We start from the raw sequence: 22,878 nt of genomic DNA, 5'->3' as shown, positions 1-22,878 counted from the left end.
GCTCAGTCACCCTGTGGGAATGGGGTGCATGCGGTCTAGCTGACATATAGGATCTATGAGTGGAAGGAGAAGGCTCAGTGCCCATGGAATCATTGGAGAATGTGCTGCCAAGCTCTAAAAAGTTTCTACTGAGCCTGTGCAAACTGGGATTTTCAGAGACTTATAATGTTGATCACATTTGGGTAGTTTTTTGTTTTGTTTTTACCAGGGATGGCAGAAAACATCCCCCTCAGCAGTGCAACCCCCATGCCTAATTTCAAGTCTCTGCTCCAAAGCATGGGGGTACTAGCACTTCTTAATTAAACAGTTTTAAGAATTTCTTTTAACATGGGCAAAACAATATATTTTCCTCTAACCTCATTCTCAAAATGGTTGAAGTGTTTTAGCTGAAACTTAAAAAAATCAGCTTGAGGCAGCATCCAGAATGGAAAACCTGAATGGTTTAAGTTTGGCAAAGTTATAAGCAACTGAAAATGTGGTCAAACAGAACATGTTGAGCAACATTAACTACAGGCCACCTACAAATAACCCTAATGTAGTTCAATCTAAATGAGAAAAAACAAACAATGAATAGTTCTGACTTTCAGCTCTCACTCTGGAGAAGTACATGCTCTGAAAAACTGGACCTTGCGCTATAGGAATATTTTTAAATGATCATGGAAAGGAGTTTGCTATCTAAACAGTATGTGTGCTATTAATCATTAGTTAAATATGGCTGACCAGGGCTAGTCTGCATCTCACATTGTTTGAATAGATTGTTTCTTCTCGACTTTTGGCCTGAAATGCCACGCAATTATATTTTGTGCCTTTTAAATCCGAAGAAAAAACAGTCTACTAATCAATTCACTTTTGCCTTTGCCAAGAAGTTTATTCACTCATTAGACCTTCTAATAAGTCAACATCCACAATACAAATGTGCTTTTGATTGAGTTTACAGACACAAAGAAACATTTACTGTGCATCACTATATTCAACAACTGAGTTTCTGATCAAATGAGTTAATTTGCTCAAAGAAGCAAGACATCACAAAACCCCAAATGTAGTTAGAAGAACTTAGTTTCTTTATTTTTTGTTTGTTTGTTTGAAAAAGTATCTGTCCCTCCATCATGCTTTCCAGATGGACATACAAAAATATTCATGTAGTATTGTTGTAGCCATGTCAGCCCCAGGATGTTAGAGACACATTGGTGAGGTAAAATCTTTTATTCAACTTAACTTCTGTTGGTGAGATAAACAAGCTTTCAAGCTACACAGAGCTCTGCTTCAGGTCTGGGGAAGGTATTAAGAGTCACAGCTAACTACAAGATCAAACAGATAGTTTTGCATAAATAATTAGTATGCATTGAAGGTGAAGTGACCCGTTAACACCCCTGTAATCACAGGACAAAAAGGTGGGTTACGGGGTTACAGATTGTGGTAATAAGCCATAAATCTAGTGTCTTTATTAAGATCATGATTTTTAGTGTCTAGCAAAGTTATGAATTTAAGCTGCCAGGCTCATCTTTTGAAAGTGTTGTGCCGGTTTCCTTTTAGGATGAGGACTAATAGGTCAGGTACAGAGTCATCGCTTTTTGGAAAGTGTTAACCCACAGGTGATGGTGTTTTTATATTTTATCATTTTCCTGTGTGAGTTCATTCAAGAGCATAGTCATCGTTTGGTTTCACCCACATAGTTTCTATAAGGGCATTAAGTGCACTGAATGAGGTATGATAAGCAAGTGTAGGACACATGAAACTTGTGGGAGGGGAAATGTTGATCATTGTAGTGGTGGCAATATGTCTGCAGGTTTTATATCCGTTCTGGCAAAGTCTGCTGACATTTTGAGTTGATGAGTCCTGGTCTGTGGCATGCTTGCTCATGATGAGCTTGGAGAGGTTTTGGGGTTATTTGAAAGCCAGAAGAGGGGGTTCAGGAAAGATTTTTCAGGATGGGGTCCAGAATTAAAGTGGCCTTAATTTGGTTTATCTTAATTCATTCTGGAATTAAGGTCCAGAACCTTGGAGCTGGGCCACCAGAACCTCAATGAAGATGGGGTCAACTATCATGGAGAACACTGAGTTCATCTACCTGAGCTGCAAACAGAGTTCAAACAGTTGCAGCAAACCAGATATTCTTCGAAGAACAGATCTCACCACCTCCTAGATGAAGCCTGTGTCTTGCTTGTGGGAACAAAAAACATCTTTGTACTGAGACAAATTTCAGGATCTATCAAACCGATGTACTACCTATATTTCTAGACCGGTCAAAAATCATCCTCTTGCATGCAGACATGGAGCAGCTTAGAGGCATTACATATGTGCTGTCTGAGTCAAATCCTTAGCATAAAGTGGTTGACTGTGCAAAATGTCAGAATATCACAAAGATCTGACCTTTCTTCAGTTGCTCACTATATTCATGCTCTTTGGCCATGTCTCCAGGATGGACAAAAACACTCCAGCACACTGTGCTCTCAAACTCTCCATTGAGGAAAAAAGGGGTACATACTCTGATCCTACCTGGCACAGCTCTTAGGACTGCCCCCAGAAATTCAGCTCTCTCAGGATTGAGCCAGATTTGGGAACTTCACTACACAACGCCTAGTGTGACACTATCAGCCATGGTCACTCTTGCTGTCTCTACAGTTCTTAGTAGACTATACATGTTTGATCTTGATGATTTTGGAAGTGAATTAAGGTTAATCAAATTAAGGCCACTTTAATTCCGAATGAGGTGTTCACACTGGGGTTTTAATGTGGTTTAACTAATCTACTTCAAATTCACACCTTCAGTTAATTTGGATTAACTCTCCTAGATGTCTCCATGTAGACAAGCCCTTATTGAAAGAACAGAGAAGTGAGAGTTTGACTCTGACACTAGACCTTAGTCACAAGCATGCGTTTCAGTTTCCTAGAAAATCTCTAGTCTGATCATTACCAGCTGACTTCAGGTAAAGTTAGTTCTTCCTTAATATACAGATTGTTATTCTTAGTTGGCCACTTATGCTGTCTGAATTCTTCCTCTTCTCTCACTAAATACAACACAAGGTAGCTCAGCCACTTATGCATAATGATTTAAGATTCCAGGTATGACTAATTACCATTCAAGAACAGAACTCCTACACCTATTCTGTTCACAATCATATACATAGATCACAAAGGTTATGGTGGGCTACTTCTAAGAAAAAGTAATTTTAGGCAAGTGTCTATGTTGCTAAGAGCTTTGTGGGAGGACAGAAAAAACAAACACTTCTTCAGGGTTAACAATATAACTGGACTATCAGAGGGATCAAAATTCTATGCCACGTTAAATCTTTTAACCAGAAAGGCAATACAAAATTTAGCCAGGCTGATTAAAAACAAGACAGGTGGAAACCCAAATCAGAGCCACAAACGAATATAAATATTCACTCACACAATCAATTTACATCCATTTTAGTAGCTTCAGCTCATACACACTTCTGGATAGTTTGGAATATCTGTTGATAATACCAGAGCCTTCTGTACCCAAAACAGAATCCATTTTTAAAACATTCTGGTTGATAGCTATGTTTAATCTCTTTCATATTAAGCACAATACTTCTATAAAGTACTGTTGTTCCCTGACAGTTGCAGATCTTCTTAAACCACCTTAAGCCCTTTTCAGGTAATGCACTGCAAAACTAATACTGACCTTTTAAAATTATGCATGAAGTCCTGTTCAAATGGATTGTTATCCTGGTCATCCCATTTACTGAAAAGGTATCCTATGCTAATTTCCAGTGCATTAATCCAAGAAATATTAGATGCTTAGTCATTATTCCTACGTGCGTGCGTCTAACCAAGGTACATTAAAAAAATGACAACGTTTACATTCTCAGCCTTTCATTGGACATTTTTCTGGATGCTCGTTACTGGCATACCAATGCAAAGATCTAACATACAAATCAGAAAAAGAGACTTTAAATATGTGACAGGTTTCAGAGTACCAGCCGTGTTAGTCTGTACTCGCAAAAAGAAAAGGAGTTCTTGTGGCACCTTAGAGACTAACCAATTTATTTGAGCATGAGCTTTCGTGAGCTACAGCTCACTTCATCAGATACATACCGTGGAAACTGCAGCAGACTTTATATATACACAGAGAATATGAAACAATACCTCCTCCCACCCCACTGTCCTGCTGGTAATAGCTTATCTAAAGTAATCGTCAGGTTAGGCCATTTCCAGCACAAATCCAGGTTTTCTCACCCTCCACCCCCCCACACAAATTCACTCTCCTGCTGGTGATAGCCCATCCAAGGTGACAACTCTTTACACAATGTGCATGATAATGAAGTTAGGCCATTTCCTGCACAAATCCAGGTTCTCTCACTCCCTCACCCCCCTCCAGAAACCCACCCCCATACACACACAGACTCACTCTCCTGCTGGTAATAGCTCGTCCAAACTGACCACTCTCCAAGTTTAAATCCAAGTTAAACCAGAACATCGGGGGGGGGGGGGGGGGGGGGGGGGGGAGGAAAAAACAAGAGGAAATAGGCTACCTTGCATAATGACTTAGCCACTCCCAGTCTCTATTTAAGCCTAAATTAATAGTATCCAATTTGCAAATGAATTCCAATTCAGCAGTTTCTCGCTGGAGTCTGGATTTGAAGTTTTTTTGTTTTAAGATAGCGACCTTCATGTCTGTGATTGCGTGACCAGAGAGATTGAAGTGTTCTCCGACTGGTTTATGAATGTTATAATTCTTGACATCTGATTTGTGTCCATTTATTCTTTTACGTAGAGACTGCCCAGTTTGACCAATGTACATGGCAGAGGGGCATTGCTGGCACATGATGGCATAAATCACATTGGTGGATGTGCAGGTGAACGAGCCTCTGATAGTGTGGCTGATGTTATTAGGCCCTGTGATGGTGTCCCCTGAATAGATATGTGGGCACAATTGGCAACGGGCTTTGTTGCAAGGATAAGTTCCTGGGTTAGTGGTTCTGTTGTGTGGTATGTGGTTGTTGGTGAGTATTTGCTTCAGGTTGCGGGGCTGTCTGTAGGCAAGGACTGGCCTGTCTCCCAAGATTTGTGAGAGTGTTGGGTCATCCTTTAGGATAGGTTGTAGATCCTTAATAATGCGTTGGAGGGGTTTTAGTTGGGGGCTGAAGGTGACGGCTAGTGGCGTTCTGTTATTTTCTTTGTTAGGCCTGTCCTGTAGTAGGTAACTTCTGGGAACTCTTCTGGCTCTATCAATCTGTTTCTTTACTTCCGCAGGTGGGTATTGTAGTTGTAAGAAAGCTTGACAGAGATCTTGTAGGTGTTTGTCTCTGTCTGAGGGGTTGGAGCAAATGCGGTTGTATCGCAGAGCTTGGCTGTAGACGATGGATCGTGTGGTGTGGTCAGGGTGAAAGCTGGAGGCATGCAGGTAGGAATAGCGGTCAGTAGGTTTCCGGTATAGGGTGGTGTTTATGTGACCATTGTTTATTAGCACTGTAGTGTCCAGGAAGTGGATCTCTTGTGTGGACTGGACCAGGCTGAGGTTGATGGTGGGATGGAAATTGTTGAAATCATGGTGGAATTCCTCAAGGGCTTCTTTTCCATGGGTCCAGATGATGAAGATGTCATCAATATAGCGCAAGTAGAGTAGGGGCTTTAGGGGACGAGAGCTGAGGAAGCGTTGTTCTAAATCAGCCATTAACATTTTTTATGGCTGATTTAGAACAACGCTTCCTCAGCTCTCGTCCCCTAAAGCCCCTACTCTACTTGCGCTATATTGATGACATCTTCATCATCTGGACCCATGGAAAAGAAGCCCTTGAGGAATTCCACCATGATTTCAACAATTTCCATCCCACCATCAACCTCAGCCTGGTCCAGTCCACACAAGAGATCCACTTCCTGGACACTACAGTGCTAATAAACAATGGTCACATAAACACCACCCTATACCGGAAACCTACTGACCGCTATTCCTACCTGCATGCCTCCAGCTTTCACCCTGACCACACCACACGATCCATCGTCTACAGCCAAGCTCTGCGATACAACCGCATTTGCTCCAACCCCTCAGACAGAGACAAACACCTACAAGATCTCTGTCAAGCTTTCTTACAACTACAATACCCACCTGCGGAAGTAAAGAAACAGATTGATAGAGCCAGAAGAGTTCCCAGAAGTTACCTACTACAGGACAGGCCTAACAAAGAAAATAACAGAACGCCACTAGCCGTCACCTTCAGCCCCCAACTAAAACCCCTCCAACGCATTATTAAGGATCTACAACCTATCCTAAAGGATGACCCAACACTCTCACAAATCTTGGGAGACAGGCCAGTCCTTGCCTACAGACAGCCCCGCAACCTGAAGCAAATACTCACCAACAACCACATACCACACAACAGAACCACTAACCCAGGAACTTATCCTTGCAACAAAGCCCGTTGCCAATTGTGCCCACATATCTATTCAGGGGACACCATCACAGGGCCTAATAACATCAGCCACACTATCAGAGGCTCGTTCACCTGCACATCCACCAATGTGATTTATGCCATCATGTGCCAGCAATGCCCCTCTGCCATGTACATTGGTCAAACTGGGCAGTCTCTACGTAAAAGAATAAATGGACACAAATCAGATGTCAAGAATTATAACATTCATAAACCAGTCGGAGAACACTTCAATCTCTCTGGTCACGCAATCACAGACATGAAGGTCGCTATCTTAAAACAAAAAAACTTCAAATCCAGACTCCAGCGAGAAACTGCTGAATTGGAATTCATTTGCAAATTGGATACTATTAATTTAGGCTTAAATAGAGACTGGGAGTGGCTAAGTCATTATGCAAGGTAGCCTATTTCCTCTTGTTTTTTCCTCCCCCCCCCCCCCCCCCCCCGATGTTCTGGTTTAACTTGGATTTAAACTTGGAGAGTGGTCAGTTTGGACGAGCTATTACCAGCAGGAGAGTGAGTCTGTGTGTGTATGGGGGTGGGTTTCTGGAGGGGGGTGAGGGAGTGAGAGAACCTGGATTTGTGCAGGAAATGGCCTAACTTCATTATCATGCACATTGTGTAAAGAGTTGTCACCTTGGATGGGCTATCACCAGCAGGAGAGTGAATTTGTGTGGGGGGGTGGAGGGTGAGAAAACCTGGATTTGTGCTGGAAATGGCCTAACCTGACGATTACTTTAGATAAGCTATTACCAGCAGGACAGTGGGGTGGGAGGAGGTATTGTTTCATATTCTCTGTGTATATATAAAGTCTGCTGCAGTTTCCACGGTATGTATCTGATGAAGTGAGCTGTAGCTCACGAAAGCTCATGCTCAAATAAATTGGTTAGTCTCTAAGGTGCCACAAGAACTCCTTTTCTTTTTAAATATGTGAACTGAGAAGTCAGGACATCACTAGCCAAATGCTGAATGCTAGTAGTTCGATTAGTCTTAAAATCACCCACAGTTTCATTGCAGTGGGGAGAGGAATATACACAAACGAGGGCATTTTAATGTAACCAAAGACATGAAAACCACCACATTATGCAAATTCAATAACAAATGTAAAATGATAAATTAGCAAGGTACTATTTAATTATTACCGCGACTAATTCCTGTAGATGGTGCCACAGCAAATGAACCTGAACTTGTTCTGGCTGACTGCAGTGTTTTGTTGAAACATTTCCATTTGGTTTGTTTGCTGCTTATGTAGCTCACTGAAGTAGACAGCATCTACTTAATGAGATCCCACTTCATTATAGAGCTGTACTACTTACTAAGTTATTCTCTTTAAGAATGCAGGCTATGTAATCTGGTGTTGTTTTAAAGCAAATACTAATTTATGATTACCTGTCACATTAGGCCGTTGAAAATTGTACTCATACTGGCTTGCATGAGCAGAATGTTAATGAGCTGATTATGGACTTTAGTGATGTCTTTGTTTACAGTCCATGAACTAAATTCAGATCCCAAGCATACTGTCTGAACAATGAATGCCACTTTAGAAAGGGCAAGAGATAAAAGCACCTCCACATGTAAAAATCACACAGATTATTGTCTTTGCAGCCATCAAATTCAGAAATAACAAACTATTATGGGATTATCAGACATACTCACTAATCTAGACATACTCACTCATGTCATCTAGAAAGGATGCTAAATGACTACAGACCTAGTAATTCACTGTCATGGTCATTTTCTAATTGTAAATATCTTTCTGAATGAAAAGGACCAGTAAGAATACAAATTCCAAGTCATAGGAATATTAATATTTTAGGAGAGTTATATGGCTGACCTCCAACTAAGGAAAAGGCAGTAGAGTGAACAATGTTCAGGGAGATCAAAGAGGCCACTAACTCCAATAAAACAGTAATAAGGATGATCTGCATATAAACTGGTTAAATAGCACCTGGGGGCGCAGTTTAGAAAAGCAATTACTCAACACTGTAAATGGTTGTCTCTTGGAATAGCTAGATCTAGAGCACACAAGAGGAGAGGCTATCATGAACTTAGTTCTATGTAATATATAGAAGTTGGTTCAAGAGGTGTCTGTAAATGATCCCCTAAGTAATAGTGACCACAATATAATTAAATTAATCATTCTCAAGGGATGAATCATACTGAAAATAGCACTGTTGCACTGAACTTTAGCTGAGGAAGCTAATGAAGACGATTTTAAAGCCAAACTGAGGAAATAGAAATCTTTCAATAAAGATAGACTATAATGAAGTCCCAGAAGAGATTCATAACCTTAAACAAAAAATGAAGCAGGAAAGCAAGAAAAAAAATCAGTTTGGGTAAAAAGCAAGGTTCCAAAAGTTATGCAATCCAAACATGTAAATTGCCAAAAATGCAAACCCAGCTCAAGTGAATCCTACAGAAGACATCATAGGTAAAATATAAGATGGAAATTAGAAGGGTTGAGGAGAAATTTAACAAGCAGAAAGCCCAGGACAGAAAAACACTTAAGAAAATTATTTAATCTTATCATCAGCAGGAAATCTGCAAGAGATTAATGGATTTCCTAGATTACAAGGGAATAAAGGCAGCAACAAAGAATGATAAATTCTATTCTATGTAGGTTCTTATATTGTACTCATCACAGTAGTATCTGAGACTTTGCAGAGAAGCTAAAAGATATATTGGTGTCAATCTTTACCACAGAGGATGTTGAGAAGGTACCTATATCTCAGAGCTAGGCTTTTCAGGAAATAAAGATGAAGCACGTCAGAGACTGAGCAGTCACAAGAGCAGGTAATGGAAGTTCAACTCCACTCCTCCAGTCCACTGATGTCCTATCTAGTCCATGTCATCTCATATGAAGATGCATTACACATTCTGTTCACTTTACTCACATGAGTACTTCTGTGAGTACTTCCTCCAATGGTACTTCTAGAATGAAGAAGACAAGCAGGATTTTGGCCATCTGAGGGTTATGATAAGTAAATCCTTCATATCTGCCTCTTTTAAGCAAACTGTTTGAAAGTTTTAAAACATTTTGCTAATACAGATTACAACAAGGAATAGGATAAATAGCATATTTTGAGAGTTTAAGCATTTGTATCCTTCAGTCTTCCTGAGTACAAACAAGTCTCTTATATCTCTGGGGTCAGGTCACCTGTCTGTGCCTCAGCTTCACCATTCAAGCTGGTGACCTAATGCCTCCCCCAGTGCACGGGCAATTTAGTGCTTTGTTGTGATTTAACCGTCAAGCCAAACCTCAGTTAGAAGTTTTGTTAACAACAACATAAAACAGTCCAAAATAAATAAGTCTTCCAGACCTTGGCAGTCCTTCTACTCTGTTAACGCAGGGTCAGGGCAACCCCAAGTAGAATGTCCTTGGCCTTTTCTAGATCACCATTTACCTTAACACAGGGCATAATCCAATAGACTTTCCCTTCTCCAGGCTCAACAGTTCCTCACTCAGATGTGGAAGGACTGAAGGGAAGGCTTCCTTCCTTCCTCACTGGAAGCCTCCAGTTCCAGGCTCCTTCATAAACACTGGCCAAATACTTACTTCTAGCTCATGCCAGTGCTATATATTGCCTCAGGCCTTTTCCTTCTTGTATCACTCTCGCTGGAGTCTTTTTAAGTCCTGCCTCCTCACAGGCATCTTCTACAGACCCCTTTCAGGACTCAGTGCTTCCCTAGCCCTCCTTGTGGAGAATCTTTCCCCAGTTTTCGCCTCACCTCATCATCCAGCCTCCAACTCCATGCAGGTCTCTCCATTAACATCTTCCTCCTCCTTGCAGCTCTCTCACTCTCTCAATCTGACGGAATCATAGGCTGCTCTGTATATACTCATGATAGTCACACAGGCTTTCGTCATTTGATCTGGAACTGCATTCCTCATTATTCCTCTGGATTAAAGGGCTGATCAGGCTCCTGTACCAGCCAGGCTAGAGACACTCACTATTAAAAGGTCCAACTCACTCCCCAATGAGTTCCCTGCTGAGCAGGAAGAGAACAGCAGTACAGGAACCTGGTATAAAGAGGAGGGGACAAGAAGTGGCCAGCACCACAAAAATGGAACAATTCTGTTTAAGATCTCTGTCCTAATATTCAAAGCACTCTATAGGATTGGCCCATAGTTACCCAGAGGCTACTTCTCCCTTTATTACTTAATAGGGCACCTTCCTCCATGACCATGATAGCTACATTCTACTGGAACCACAAAACGCCATTAAAGGAGGTTTAGTAGCATGGGAAAAGAGTTTTCACAGGAGCTAGACCTAGATTTTAGAATTCCCATACAAGGCAAGAATGACTACATTCTTGAATGCAAAACTTATTTCTCTGCCTTTGCTTTTCCTTATTCAGTTCTTCATACACCCTATGAAGTAATCTCTTTAATCTTCCGGCCTTGAAAGGAAGACAGATAAAATGATACTGTTATTTCTATCTTTAAATAATTAGGAGATGCTCAGACACTATAGTGATGGGAGGCATGTAAATGCCTAAAGAGACAGAAAAGACAGCACCAGCATGTAAATACCCTGCATGGACATACACAAAATTAAATTATTCATAATACGTACTCAGCTCTTAAATAAGCATAGTAGATCCTAAAGAAGGTCAGTATCATTATCCCCATCTTACAGATAGGGAAACCAAGGCACATAGCAGTTAAGAGTCTTGCCTGAGCTCACCCAGAATGCTAGTAGCAAAGCTCAGGCTCCTGAGTCCCAGTCCAGTGCTCTATCCACTAGGCTACACTGCCTTCCCCATTAGTCAAACTCTAATAGTCTACTGTATTCATTATAAAATTATTGAGAATTTGCTATAGACATCTTAGCATCCCATTCAGAGACAAATAAAGACAAAGATGAAATTGAACTAGAAACTTACTCAAAGCCATCCTGTCAGGTACTGCACATACTGGAGATCTGAATATCTTGGGTGACATCATGTCAGTTTTATATGATTATCTTGCAGGGCTGCTAAAATGAAAGCAGATGGAAATTATTTTGAATCACTTCACATCTTTTCTAGCGGCTGACTGCGGATATTATATAAATGAACTATATGTGTGGTTATATATTGCACGGCTATACATTAAATTTAGACAAGTACACGTAAGAGATATTGATGCTGGAACTTATTTTTCCTTTTTATAGCTTTAGGGAAGAAACCAAAATAGCACTCAAATAGCTCTCTGATGGGAGATAATGTCTATAGACACTGACAGATTGACACACAGACAAGTGCAAACTAAGGGTAAAATCTTGAACAGCCATAGTCTAAGAAAGGGGTAAGCTTGGTTTGAAGTGTATGCACCACCGAGGGCAGGACTGACTTTAATAGGAGTTGCACACAACTACTTATCCATGGGCAGAATGTAACCCTATATGGGGTTTTTGTTCTATATATACAAACATAGGCCCTGATCCTGAAAGTAGCTCCTCCACCCACGTACAGCCACAATGTCTTTCAAAAATTCATCCCTACAGTGAAGAGCTATTTAGTTTGCACTTTATTTGCCCATTGCCATGCACTTAGGTGACTTAGCTTAATAATTTTAAAATGGAAAGAGTACACGTTTTTCAACATAAAAGGCCACACTATGGATCCCAAATGACTGTTCCCTCAAATACAATAAGATTATATTTACAACATTGTATAGTCTGAACACATACCTGCCACCAGCGTTTTGAAACAACCATAAAAGAGAGCAAATTTGTCAAGCATATTTTCTTGAATCATCACGCCCATAACTCCCTTAACACTAATGGGAATTGTCAAACATTGAGAGGGGAATAGAAAATCCTTTTGTGTATCTGGCATCACATTGTTGCTTATTTCTTTACTCATGAAAACCCTGCCAATGGAAAGCTGCAATTGATCTCCACTCCCATTGAGGTCACCTTGCCAACTCTCTTGCTCTGAAAGACAGGTTGGTTGGCTGTTTTGTACAATGTCCACTTTCCTTATTTTGCAAAATAGTCAGAAATCCTTTTTCTCTTATTTAGGGAAACAGAAAACATACATTACATGAGAGTGCTGCTCATTAATTTACACAGTAACCAGTCACATAAACTAGGCAGTGAATGAATCTATTATACTAAACAGACAATTTCTTAAAATTAGGTGCAACCTTAATATATATTTATAAACACATATACTACCATCCCCACAGTGACTAGAAGACAGAGAGAAGAGTCTTCTGAACCTTGCAAATTTAGAATACTTTTTTTGTTTGCTTTTTAAAAAACAAACTCATGCTTACATGCCAGACAGGCTTGATTTATTTTATTTATTTGTTTAGGCCATCTCTTATGGTCTGGGGGAATTTTTATTTAGCCAGCAACAAAGTCAAAGACACTACCTCAGGCAATAAATGGCTAAGCAGCAACCATCTGACAAAGAAACTGCTAAACCATTTGGAGGAAATCATCGCAGACAGGTTCAACCATGTGGTAAGAAGAAAACAGACTTAGCTAACAGTGCTAATGCCTTTGCCAACCCACAAAGGCCAAATGTGTTAATGTTCTGGCTAAAACCTTTGCCAGGATGTATAAGAGTAGTGTCTTCACTTTGCAGTGGACCAAGAAAGGATGAATAGATCTATTCTGTATACATTTTGCTCTCATGAAAAAGGGACACATTAAAACTCCCATTTTTCTTTGCAAAGAAATCCGGCAGCATAGAAGTTTCACCTTTGCTACAATCCTTTCTTTTGAGTCTTTCTTTCATTGGTTCAATTAGTGGAGAAAATGAAAAGAGAGAGTGAAAGAGAAAAGTGTCTGGTGTCTCTGCTTTCAGAAGAGGTTCTTAAATAATCACAGAGACAGTAACTGATGCAGTCAGAGGATTCTGTGAATAAAGAAAGTGACAAGCAAAACTAATCTGAGAAGAAAGCTAGTGAACATTCTCCCATGTAAAATCAATAAGCAAGTATTTCATTTCACAAGGACATCTGTAGAAATGTCAGGACTCATGACACTGTACTTTTAGAAATATGAGTCTGATGATTATTTTGCATAAGATGTCTAAAATAATTGTCAAAATGCCTGAGTATGTTATTTAATAAAGTCATCCATATTCAGTCTCTATAACAACTATCACAGAAGCCAAGCTTTTGGAGTGTGATAATAAACTGTTGTTATAACTAGAAATTAGAACAGAGCAGTCCAGAAAAGAAAAAGCAAGCAGTGCTTGAAATCAACACTGAGGTCAAGTATTCTGAATATCAGACATACCGCCAAACTCTAAGTGGCCAGTACTGTCTTAAAGTTAGAGCTGGTTAAAACGAGAATTTCCATTCCACAGGAAATTCGTTTAGATTTTTTCCAGACAAAAGTGTCATCAAAATCTACACATTCTCATGAAAGATTTTGATTTTGATAACTATCTCATCAACATTTTTTTAAAAAAAAAAAACCAGCTCTACTTCCAGTACTGTGTCAGGCAGGCCCATCCTGAAGGCAATATTTCTGAGCATGACAGTATCAGCCAGATTTTCAGTGAGCCTCTGTAAATTGTGTCATGCAAAATTCGTGAGATCACATTCTACTGCTGCCGCTCAGCTTACATTTGCAAATGTAAAAGCTTCATTCGCACAATCAAGAGAGTTAATTATATATGCATTAGGTGACCATATTTTCAAAAGCAAAACTTCGACCCTTTTATGGCGACACTTTTTAGAGTCACAAAACAGGCACATAAAGGACAAAAAATACACTTTTAAAAAAAATGCTGGTGTCACTCCTGCTAAATTCTGACTAAGCACCAACGTGTGCACTTCACATAAACAGCTACTACTGTGATCATTAGCAGGGCTCACTTTATGCTGCTGCTCTTGCAAATAAACACTCTCAAACATAAATGAGCTTGGCAGGATTAGACTTTTTTCTGCAAATGTCAGTAAATGTCAATTTTACCATACACACACAAACCGCTCAAAAAAATTTCCATTGATAATGAAAAACGCTGCTTGAGACCCCATTAGAGTTTGATTTACAGATATTTACTCTGTGTATTTTGATGTATGATGTCGACAATTTGTGTTTTAACAGTTATGAAGGGTTAGCTTTTTGAAACTAAACATCTATGGTCATTAAATAATTGTTGTCTGGACCCCTCCCACATACATTGTCTGACATCCTCCCCTCCCCATAATTTCTGTGAACATTTAAATAGATAAAATTTAAAATGCTTAAAAATAAACATTGATATTATCCATCAAAATTATTTTAAAAAAACAAATTCTGGCAAGACTATACATAAATCATCATGGAAACCTACTAAATAGTTTATAAATGCCAAATGAACATTTTAAAACACTTTTTTTAAAAAAGTTTTAAACCATCTCTGTATGGAAAATGTCCTCTAATATAAACAGTTCAAATTATGCTCTCAGTTATTCAAGCGCAACTCCAATTAATGTAAAAAGTCTACTCTGAAGTTTTGTTTTTTATACACAAAGAGCAATTATTTACTGTTAATGTGAATAACATTTTATTTTGGATCCAGGGAAAATAAAACAAGTACAGTATAAGCAAAAATAAAGTTTCCCTGAGAGAGAACAGTGTCTCTGTCTCATAACAGGCAGCACAGAATAGCAGCTTCCTCCAGCAGAGAGCAGATTTCTAGAAATGTGAAGGTTCAGCACACAAAACATAAAATCACAACAGATACATATACACCACAACTCCCACGAGTGCACTGACTATTGACTTTAGTGGCTATTACACCAGTGCAGAATTTGGCCCAGTACATCCTAAAAATGAGATCAGCTAAACGCTTCACAAACGTTACACATCAAACAGCACACTGGTTTTAGGTCTATACGGATAGTAGGGACTTCAATTCTTTCCCACTCCAGCTCAGTGACATATAATAATGACAACACCAGTGAGCCTCCAAATGCAAAATAAAATAGCATTAGTTAGCAAAGAAGCATTTGCTGCTTTCATTTCAGCCATGCTGAAATAATGATCCTGGCAACATGTTAGCAAAACATGCGAAACATTTTAGGAAGCAAATAATTTAATTAGAGTGTTCTCTGAGGCAGTTTATATTGCATGACCCTTGACCTTTTATATTGCTGTACCTAAACTCAGCATGGGATTCACACTTCCTATTCCTGTCACAGAATCTCTCCATCTTGTACCATTTAATATAGTGTGCTCCAGGTGTTCTGTGGTGAATGAATAGTTATATTACTACCTGTCAGACACAATCACACTCTATTCATCATTTGCGGCTGGCTGCGTGAAGCCCTGCTTCCAGCAGGCTCCCTCTCTATTTCCTTGTTCAAACGTCTGCAGTGCTTTCGGCCCATCTGTCACGCCTGTCATTTAGAGGGAAAACAGTATCAGCGCTTTAAATATATGGAGTTCTCTATTGAAACAGTGCTGTGATAGAACTGTCAGCATTCTCAGTATCACAGACAGTAATTCATGAATGGTCAGAGCTCCATTTAGGTTGCTATTACTATGTTGACCCTGCAGGGTCATGCTGAGGGTTTTTTTTCCTTTACAGTTAGATCTATAAATAGTGCAATTAACCTTGCAAGAATTACAAAACGCTCTCAATCTCCACCCCATTCACTTGCTGTTTGTGACTTTTCAAATAACAATAATAAAAAATATCTTCAAGGGGAGAGGGTATTAGTGTTTGTTGAAATGTATATGTGATGTCAGTAGAATATAAATAAATATTAGACTGGCCCTGGTTTGCAGCCCATTCTCAGGTAAAACTTCCATTGCCATCAGTAGGAGTTTTGTCTCAGGTATGAGCTTCTGGACACAGTCTCACTGTCTCAAAAAATCATGTCTGTCATTAAAACCCTTGATTGCTGGTATGACACAAAATAACATACGATGTTTTCTATCCAAATACAGAATTGACTTTGAAATAAAATGAATTATTGAAGTCATTACGTAATAGAGGGTATTTCTTAAGTCATGCAGTTCCTGATCCTTTGCCAAAACATCCTACAATCCAAGAAAAATACAAAACAACAATTCTCTAGGGAACAGAACCGCATACCTATATCTGCTTTTGGAGTGAAGGACACAGCAGGAACTCTTTTTGGTCTCCTAACGTGAACTTCTGATCACTAATTAATTGTGATTAGTGAAGACCAATCTCCCTAAGTAATTGGCAGGTCAGGTATTGGCAGATTTGTAAACGGCTCAAGGCAGTGAAATGTGCTGGCTTTTAAATTGTATAATTTGCATCTTTAGAAAATGTGATGACAAAAGTTATGTCCAAGAGGCAGCATGGTCCAGTGAATTAGGCACTAGATTGAAATTCAGGAAACCTGGTTTCTATTCCGCCACTGACTTGCTGTGTGACCTTGGGCAGCTCGCTTCGCTTTTCTATCCCTGTTTCCTCTCCCACCCTTTGTTTGTCTGTTTTTCTATTTATACTGCAACCTTTCTGGAGTTGGGACTGGGTTGTGTATTTACAGAAGGTAGCATCCTTTTAAATAATTTTTGAGCAGTCTAGTGGAACTCATTGTGTTTTATGTTGTAGAAGCCACCTGAGACTAGCCAGTGTAGCAGTATGAATGTAACTAGGAATGGCATGTTGGTACATATTTAGTAAACATAGTTGTTTGGAATCCAGCTGTGCCCATTTTGTTAAGTCAAGAGCAAAAGACACGGTAGAATGTCTCTTACTGTATATTTGTACAGTGTCTAGTTCAGTGCCGTCTTGCTCTCAGTACGCTTATTTGCTGGGGGATTGGTCACATGGCAGAGTGTCTGTCCCTGAATAGACAATTCCCCAAACCCACAAAGAAATTTCAAGAAAACCAAATGCACCAATATCAGGGTTAATATTATGGAAATACTCATTCAGAAGCAGATTCATAACACTCTCTCTACCCAAAAAGAGGTTGCATGTACCAAAATTAATTTGCATTCTTTTTTGTTCAAATGAATACATTTTTTGCAATTTCATTCAGAGAGAGAGTGTGTGTATGTGTTTGAGAAGCAGAGAAAGAGGTACAACACAAACAGCCTTTTATTGTTATTTTCTCTCAGTGCTCCTTTTCTTGTCCTCTGAAGGCAAAATTATCTGCTTATTACAGATACAGTATGAATTTAATTAAGTAATTGCCTCCAGTTTATGACTATTTTGGACTCTGAAAGAAAGGTAAAGCAATATAAATCATCCCCCTTATTGTTATTAGTTTTCTTGAATGTCTCTTTTCTTGTCCACTCCACCATGAATGCAGATGTCATAGCCTATTACAGATACTGAATAAATATAATTAAGAAGTAATTTCATCTAGTTTCTCTTTTTTTGGAGACAGTCATAAAACAGAGAGCCACAGAACAGCCCCTTTTTTGTTGACCTTAGCATTATTAATGAATTCTTCAGTCTCTGTCTGCCCTCATTCTGAAGGCAAAAAGCCTTCACTTATTATAGAGGCAGAATAAATGTAAGTCTCATCTCATTAACTGTCATATTACCAGGCTCTATGCCATACCGTTCAAGTTTCACGGAGCATTCAGAATTGCTTAATTATGTACAGTAAAAACAGTCTACTGAGACTTTCCCCTTCAGATTAATATGGTGGCACAAGGACAGAGGTCGTCATCATGACACACTCTTGCCTGGCACTGCATTAACTCAAAATGACAGAGGCCTTTTGTTGGTAATAAAAAAAAATTAAAGAGCATTTGAAAAATAAGATGTTTACATCCAGCGATAAGAGCCACTTTTGATTCTACAGACTAACAATTGATTCTTCTCCTCCCTCCTCCTCCTCCTGCGTTGGTGTTAAACCACACTGTGCCTTCCTTATGAATTATACCACCCTATTTTAATTATAGTGTGCTGACACTGCTTGTCATTACTAAGCCTACTACATGTTTTGTGTGCTCAGATTTAATAGCTGTTTGTTCTGCAGAATGTGGCAGAGCTGTGCAAGTGGCTGAGACTGGTCGTTGCTCACGTCCCTTTCTTTATGCTTTCACATTTTGTTCTATTTTTAAAACAAACACGCAGAAAAATCCCAGTTGTGTGGTTTACAGTCTGGAAATGCCATTGTATTCATTCAGTCAAAACAGACTATGCCTTACTGAGAATGCATTGGAAGCCTATGATAGATTATTTTTTAAAACCCTCTATAATTCTTCACCCACCTATTGTATAAAGATTTTAGATATGAAACATACACACATTTTATTTTTATATATATATATATATATATATATATATATATATATATATGTATATATAAACCCAGACAACATGTGCATATATCTGCATGTCCATTTATTATATACATGATCTGTTTATTTCTGCTTCCCATTGAAAAATTCTGAATCAGCATTCCTTCTAAGATGAAAAGCTTTATCTATTACTCTATTCATGTCCAGAGCAATAACTTGCCAGGGAGGCAGGCTGCTGGTAAGGTTAAACAGTTAGCCAGTATGCTACATTGTGGAGAACTAAATCATAGAGACTATTCCTCTTCAGACAGTAATTTTGTACTTCATTTCTTTCTTCAAAAACTAGAACTCACACTTGTTTCCACTTAGACACGCAAGAATGTACAAAGGGAAAGAAAAAAATCATGGCAATTTCACTGTAAAGATTTTACCTTATTGACAAGCTATTGCATCTTTCTCTGTTTAAAGAGGAAGTTGGTCCTCTCAAATGAAAATATGTATTCCCAAAATATTCTCGATTTAAAAACAAGAGGAAGAAACCTCTAGAATTTGTCACAAGTGTGCAGCATCTGTTATTGTATTTTAACATGATTTTATTGTGAATTTTTGATAGAATGCCCCCTGCCTACCAAGTACCTTGGCAGGGAAAGAGGGACACTTTATGAATACTTATTACTACTGCTATTAATTTGGGCAGAAAACTGTTGGTCTAATAGTATTCACTTCTTTGGATGCATCTGCATTTCAAATTTCTTTCTTTTTCTTTTCTTTTTTCTTTTCTCTTTTCAGAACACCCATTCCATGTGGATATGCACTCCCTCAAGTATTCAAAAATATTCTGAAATTATGGTATACCTTGGTGATGTAATATTTTCATGACATTTTATGCCAGAACCCATCATATCCAGACATATAGCAAATGTAAAAGGGTAGCCACAAACAGCAAGAGGGTGCAGGCTGTTTGAAAATTCTAACCACCATGGTCACAATAAATTGGGTTTAGGTGTACTTTTAGGAATTGTTTACTATCCTCCAGAAATACAAATCAGTTATTATTCAACTATAGAGTTTTTGGTTCACTATATTATGTGCCCTTTCAACAGTATTACAGCATATGTTCCCCACTGCATCATTCTCATGGATGAAGATGCAGAATTTTCCACCTCTTGAGGTTGCCGTGATACTAAAAATGTAAAGTTAATAGTATTGGATGAGCCAATTTCAAGCAAGTCCAATATGGGCAAGTGAATACAAGAGGGGATTAACAGTATGGCATCATACCTTTCATCTATAAGTTCCTAACTTGAATTCGTTCAATCATTAGAAGTCAGGGGAGTTCTGTCTAAATGAGAAAGTTTATTTCAATTATAAAATTAAATAAAAATTCAGCACACAAACTTTTGTTTGACATATGAAATACAGAAAGGAAGAAAAAGGGTTAATCCAGTAGGACTGTACCACTAGCTTCTGTTGCAATTGCATTACAAATTGGTAAGCTGTACTCTTGGATTCATTTTTCTTATTTGAGACAGACCCTAGAGTATGGTAGAAAATAGTATTCCTGCCCCACAAAAAATTTTCATATATAAAAAAAATTTCCCATCTTGAATTGGGATGAAAAGTTGAAATCTCAAAACATTTTACAAAAAAAAAAATTGGTTCTGATCAACATATTTCATTCTCATAATTTTAAAACATTGCCATTTTTAATTAAAACTTTTAAAAAATATGATTAGCTTATGTTTTGAAACAAAAAGTCATTCCAAACCAGAAAACCAAAATTTTTCATTGAGAAAATTTAAAAAAAAAAAGTTTCCAAACTTATTTCAAAGATTTTTTTAAATAAAAAATATTGACAAAACTGACCCTTTCCTGCAAAAAGATTTGGTTTTAAATCAGCCGCATTTTCTGACAAAAATCATTTTGTCACAAAATTTCCAAACATCTGTAAAACACAGACAAACACACTGTTCTCTCCTTAAGTATAAACAACACTAAAAGCAAGTCAACTCAGTAAAAGAATATTTAAAACTTCTGACAGTATTTTCTCTAGCAAATTTAGGGTTTATTCAGTTGTAAACCCTGGCTGCCATAGTGAAATACAGCTGGTTGATACTTTCCATTATTTGCAAAGCAATCTGAAAACTGGTTTAAAACAGTTCTGACAGCAAAAATAACGAGGAGTCCTTGTGGCACCTTAGAGACTAACAAATTTATGTGGGCATAAGCTTTCGTGGGCTAAAAGTGAAGTGGGTTTTAGCCCACGACAGCTTATGCCCAAATAAATTTGTTAGTCTCTAAAGCGCCATGAGGACTCGTCGTTTTTGCTGATCCTGACTAACCCAGCTACCACTCTGAGTTCTGACAGCATAACTCCAAGTTAGATCATCATTTTCAAGATGTCTGTAACCTGTTTCTATTCTGCAAAGAGACTTCTGACCTTCAAATTATCAGTGTAGAGAAACCTTTATGTCAAGGCTTCTGAAACACTCTTGGAGGACCATTTCTGAGCCAAATAGTGAAATATTATTGCCAAAGTGTCCATATGCAAGAATCCTACCACAATTAGACAATGACATAGATGCCTATAGTTTAGCGATGCTAGTTATGGGAAAGAATTTCCCCTAATTTTTCAGGAACGCTGTTCCAGGATTTTAAAATAAAAATCTGAGTAACTACAGCAATGAACAAATGTGAATTGATCTTACTATACAAAAGTTCCCCCACTCCCGTTGGAAAGCCTTTTGGCTATGCAATGAAGTGTTGCATCGATGTGGGTATTAGCCCACTTTCCAGGGATGGAAAGTGCAACTGTTACACTGACAGTCAATCAGCATGTCTAATCTTTCATATTTATGAAGGCCAGCTGATCAGATTATAGTGGCAGTCACTCTTCAGTACCCCCTCTATACTAATTTCCCCTTTGTCATTCAGATTCACCAGCACAGTGATTTGATAACAGATGATTTCTGCAGACCCTGATATTCTGCATAAAGGACTCCTAAATACGGCAACTGGAGTAAGCTTTATATTTTATCTGTTAAAACCAAACTGTTTGATTGGCCGGAAAAGGAAGATAGAAAAACAACTGGGTTATCATTCCGCAGGGAACACCATCTAATCATTGTTAAAAGTAAAGGGTGAGGTTTCATTAAAAATATTGAAAGAGACAGCTACAATATGAGTAAATGCTTACAGTCACATTTTAGGAAAGATAGTTTATAATTTTGGGGGGAATAATTCATTTCTCCAATAGTTTAAGATAATTAACATGTATTTTTTCATATGTATATTTGCATGTTAAAAAGAGCACTGTATAGGTTCCAAAATCAACTTTTAGTTATACTCAGGCTTATTTACTATACCAATCAGTAATCACAGCCGAAGCCTGAGTAATTCTGGTTTAATCCAATTTGAGAGGTTTGTCTCTCTTTGTTTCCTTTCCATTAACTTTGTACTTACTTATTCATTAGATCTTTGGAACTCTTTTTCCTAGCCATTATATTGAGCCTGTCAATAACTGCAGTGTTGACCTCTGTATAGTTTTTACATTAATATAGCCTACTTTGAGTGGGCTTTTAAACACCAAGGTGCCAATCTTATAAACAGTCATGTGAGTAACTTTATGCATATAACTAGCCCCAGTAAACCTACTCACATATGTATTTGCAGAGTTGAAATGTCTAAAAAGGCAACTGTGAGCATAATTTATATCAAATACACTTGACTTTATGGCAAATATAAATACATTATTCAACCTGTAAGAGAATGCAATAAGGATGGAACATTGTGATAAAAATGATTTAAGCAATTTGTCCTGCTCATTATGTCAATTTCCCATAGACACTAATGTGAAAATTTCCAGAGGTGGGGAAAATACATCTGACCAAGTATGATGGCAAGAGGCATTCCATGTCATACAAAGCCTTAGAAAGTAACAAATCTTAGCTCTGTAGACAACCCAGCTCTTTAGAAGCAAACAGCTGGCCAGGACACTTACTAAAGGGAAGAGAGACAACACTCACCATGATAGTTGACTTTTTTTCTTCTTATGGGCCTGGGACCCAGAAAGTTGTGAGGAGAAAGAAGTTACTTGCGATCTCTTGCGTACTCCATGATGATTCAGCATATTTGTGTGCTGATTGAAGAGATCTAAGAACATGCAACCACTGGCAGAAATATTTTAAATAAGAATTTAATGTATTATACTTACTCCTTGATGTAGCCACAGATGGCCAATAAACACTTAGAGAGCTGTTGTGACCAAACCATTTTTAAAGGAAAATGAAAGAGAGAGAGAGAGAGAGAGAGAG

General features: G+C 38.4%; 1 long non-coding RNA gene across 1 annotated transcript in view; it reads right to left on the bottom strand.

The window, feature by feature from the left end:
• The window catches only part of LOC144264600 (uncharacterized), a 47,851-nt gene extending 25,242 nt beyond the window's left edge, over window positions 1-22,609 (bottom strand). Inside the window, exons 1-2 of the long non-coding RNA XR_013346079.1 lie at window positions 22,591-22,609; window positions 11,283-11,371 (exon numbers count right to left, since the gene is read on the bottom strand). This is a non-coding gene — a long non-coding RNA (uncharacterized LOC144264600). The remainder of the gene's footprint in view (window positions 1-11,282; window positions 11,372-22,590) is intronic.
• Between the last annotated feature and the right edge of the window lie 269 nt (window positions 22,610-22,878).

Source organism: Eretmochelys imbricata, chromosome 5, assembly GCF_965152235.1.
Source record: "Eretmochelys imbricata isolate rEreImb1 chromosome 5, rEreImb1.hap1, whole genome shotgun sequence".
NCBI classification, from domain to species: domain Eukaryota; kingdom Metazoa; phylum Chordata; order Testudines; family Cheloniidae; genus Eretmochelys; species Eretmochelys imbricata.
Note: the sequence above shows the minus strand (reverse complement) of the source record. Positions and strands in the feature narration are given on the sequence as shown.